The sequence below is a fragment of the Ochotona princeps genome, chromosome 27 (genome assembly GCF_030435755.1).
Source record: "Ochotona princeps isolate mOchPri1 chromosome 27, mOchPri1.hap1, whole genome shotgun sequence".
NCBI classification, from domain to species: Eukaryota; Metazoa; Chordata; class Mammalia; order Lagomorpha; family Ochotonidae; genus Ochotona; species Ochotona princeps.
The window spans coordinates 22448127-22452293 of NC_080858.1; positions in this window are offsets into that span (position 1 = coordinate 22448127).

Below are 4167 nucleotides of genomic sequence, written 5' to 3' on the forward strand. Positions count from 1 at the left end.
TGTCTATGCCATGAGAGCAGAAGGCCTTCCAATACACATTGTGTATGCCATGAGAGCAGAAGGCCTTCCAGTACACGTTGTCTACGCCGTGAGAGCAGAAGGCCTTCCAGTACACGTTGTCTACGCCGTGAGAGCAGTAGGGTGAAGAGGTTGGGAGGATAGCAAAGAATAGACAGGAGCGCAGAAAGAAGCAGAAGACTTAACCCTGCTGAGATGAGCTTAAAACCCACGGTCAGAGTTCTATTTTTTCTCTCTCCTGGGCTCCTGCTTAAATAGTATATGTTTGTTGTGATAAATGTCCATGGTGTATTTTCAGGGAAGACAGCTTAGCCTGAGCACAGCCATGATACTAAGCCTCAACACCATATAGGAGGGAGGACTACGAACCCGAGTAGTGTCAGTTGCTGAGCTTGGTTAGCAAACCGTGCACCACCACTTGTTACTTTTATAACCTTCAGCAATTCTGTAATGGTTAAACATTTGATGCTTGTTCCAGAATGTTCTCTTCTCAGTTCCTAGAGCCTCAATGAGATCACAGAGTGACTCCTTTTCCCCTGTCCTGGATCTGCCCAGCAGTACCCACCCACCCTGTTACCCTCTCTCACCCTGCTGTAGCTGCCATGTGTAACTTTAACCATGGAGAAACCAGGGGTAAAAGGAGGAGGAGCCTGCTTCCACCTGCTGAACAGCTAACAATAAATGTGTCCCCTTTTCTGCTTCTCAGGCTATCCTCTGGTGGGTAGCTGGTGTCAGGTAGGCTTATTTCCCACATCTGTAGTGAAATAAATGTGATTCTCTTTTTGTTAGACACATGGTCATTTGGAAGATGAGATTTTGAGGAAGATGATGATCCTGCTGTTTATGTTTCTATCCACTGTTTACTCTCCAGATGCACTCTGAAGCTGGGATGGGCCAGGCTGAAGCCACTAGTCCAGAATTCAACATGGGCCTCCCAAATGTTTGGGTGGCTCCCAAGCACTACAGTCAAACGTCACCTGCTTTCACGTGATGGAATCAGAAACAGAACCAATGCTGCAACCTGTGCACTCCAGTATGGGATCACATCTTAACAGCTACATCAAAAACCCACCCCATGGGCCTGATGGGGGTTATTGTGGGTCGCCCCGACTAGGCTGCAGCTTCCACTGGTTGATGTAAGGGCTGAGTATGTGCTGGGCAGAACCAGACTGGACTGCAACACCCATTGGTTCCAGTGCAACTCGGGACTGAAAACAGAACCAACCCAGCAATTGCAACCACCAGCTGATCGGGGTGATGGACTGTGCCAGGCCCTGTGCTTGCTAGAACATACAAGAATCTGGTCTGGGAATACCTCAAGGTTTCTTTGGAGATCTCCCCAATCGAACTGCTGGACTCAGAACTCTAACCAAGAAAAGACAGAAGACAGAACAGGTCAATCATTCATCTCAGCTATATGTTGGCAGCGAAATATGGGGCAAACGGAGACTTTATGATGGACCATATCAATCAGTGGACGACCTCATCGAGTGAAACTGGCAGCGATTCATAACTGGAGAACTATTAAAACCACTTGAGCAAATATCTCAGAGCATGCCCCACATCCGGGACTTGGGGTGGGCGGGAAACCGGGTGGGGCTTCTCCCTCAGTATCATCCCCCTTTACCTCAGATACATGATGAAAACAATATGGGCATAATAGTATTACCCACTTCCCTATACCCCCTGAACCTTTTTTTTAACCGCAATTAACTATATAAAGATTGTCAACAACAATACAATAAAATAAAAAATAAAAAATAAAAAAAATAAAAAAAAACCCACCCCAAGAGACCATCATTGTTACCATGAACTTTTTTGAGAAAAAGAGTAAAACTTTATTAAAGGCTGAGTATAAAAGGGCTCCCAGCAACAGGAGGAGCTGACGGAAAGAGACCAAGCCCAGGGGACTTTGAGGTGTGTGATCACTTTCACCTCATTGACATAGCTGGTAACCTCTTGACCAGAAAAGCAACAGTCAAGGTCAAAAATAGCCAAGGGACCCCACACAAAGCAGAAGTCAGCAAGGAATCCTTCACTGCACCATGTCTTGAAGATTAGCATAGAATGAAGAATGTAGAGGAAATTAACTAACCCGTTGAAATAATAAAAAGTCCCTTTGAGTACAGACACATGGAAAGCGGGTCATGGGATTGGCGATGACAAGGCAACGGGCATCGTACTTAATGCCTCCTGACACTTGTGGGCTTGACTCAGCTGAAACCAGTGTGATCTACTTCATAAAAGGCTGTGAGGAAGGCAAAAAAATGTACATCCTAACTTTCCAGAGAAGCACTGTACTTGAATGTCTTGCCACAATCCCTACTTCTGACATTCAAACGCATTTCTCCTAACATGTACTACAACGCAGAACTAAAAATCACCTGGTCTGTGCCGTCCGTTGCCTGTGGGGTTGCTAAGGCTTCGGACATCTGTGCTGGTGGGAGGACCAGAGCTGAGGTTTCTGTTCCCTGAGCTGAGTTTCAAGGTGGCCACATCCCATGAGGCTGCTCAGCTGAGATGGACCTCTAAAATAACTCACAAGCCACCACTTTGAGACGAGAGATAAAAGTCCCCCCCAGAATAAAATGCTCAAGCGATAAGGGAGAAAAAACATTAAAAATGGAAGAAATGTGTGGCTGTCACGGGTGCAGCCTCTGCATACCTGAGGACCTGGGTTCAAGTCCTGGCGCCTGGCCCCTCTGCTTCCAGTCCAGCTCCCTTTCGTGGAGCACCCTGTACTTGGGTCTCTGCAGCCACACAGGAAACCCTGATGGAATTCTGGGTTTCTGGCTTCAACTTGGCCCAGCCCCAGTGTTGCAAGCACTTGGCATATGGGAGCACTCCTTCTTTTCCTCCATCAAATTAATTTTAAACATAAATAATTTTTAATCTCCATGGTTCAGTTGAGGGGGTATGAAAAGAAATTATGGAATTCCAGACATGTTTTTAAAGATCTAGTCCACCAAAATGGTCTTTCTGTTTTCTTTTGGTTTTAACAGATTTAATTATTTATTTATTTGAAATGCAGAGAGAAGGGAGGGAAAGAGGAGAGAGAGAGAGAGAGAGAGAGAGAGAGAGAGAGAGGAGACCTTCCCTCTGCTGATTCACTCCTCCAAATGGTCTCAGTGACTAGAGCTGGGTCAGTCTGATGCCTGGAGTCAGGAGCTCCTCCCGGGTCTCCCACATGAGGGCAGGGGCCCAAGCACTTGAGTCATGCTCCACTTGAGTCTTAAGCAAGGAATTGGAGTGGAGGTAAAGTAGCTGGAACTCAAGCTGGTGCACCTATGGGATGCCAGCACTCAGACAGTGGCTTTATCAGCTATGCCACAACATCAGCCACAAGATGGCTAAGATTTTTGTCTCAGGGGCAGACATTTGGAGCAGCAATTAAGACAGTGCTTTGGACAGCTGCGTTTTGTATCAAACTCCTAGCTCTTTTATGTTCTCGCTCTACTTTTGATTCAACTCTTTGTTGATACATACTCAGTGTGGTAGTCAGTGATGGCTCCTATACTCGGGACCCTGCACGCATAAGAGAATCCTGGGCTTGGTTCAGCCTGCTCCAGCCTTGATTACTTACTGCAGGCTTCTGGGGAGTGAATCAATGGATGGGAGGTCTCTCTGTCTCTCTCTTTCTTCCCCTCCCTCACCCCCTGCTCTCTGTTTCCCTCATCTTCTCCCTCCTTTTCAAGTAAAATGAAAATAAATCAGTAAAAATTCAGAAAGCAGATTTAAAAAGCGCACAGTTAACCCATAAACATATACACTATTTGCTCAGCTGTGGGGTGAGGGCTGTTTTCTTTTTGTTAATGAATGTATGGAGGACACACATCACAGTGAAGTTTGGGGGTGCAGGTGGGCTCCTCCATGGCAAGGACGAACAGGGGATGTTAGCTCTTGCAAAAGCAGAGGCACATTGCCCACCCAAGCAAGCTGGTGCTTTGAGCCTGCCTGCTTGCATTGAGACTCACAATTTCATCATTTCCTCGATGTGTTTAGGTTCTGGCGTGAGCAGAACTGAAATACTGCTCAGTAAACCCCCTTGGCCTCCTTGTGCAAGAAAGGAAATCCTGACTCGAAGGCGTGGCCATGAATCAAGTTAAAATTCTTACATCTACAAAGTTTGGACTTCCTAAAGTCAGAGTA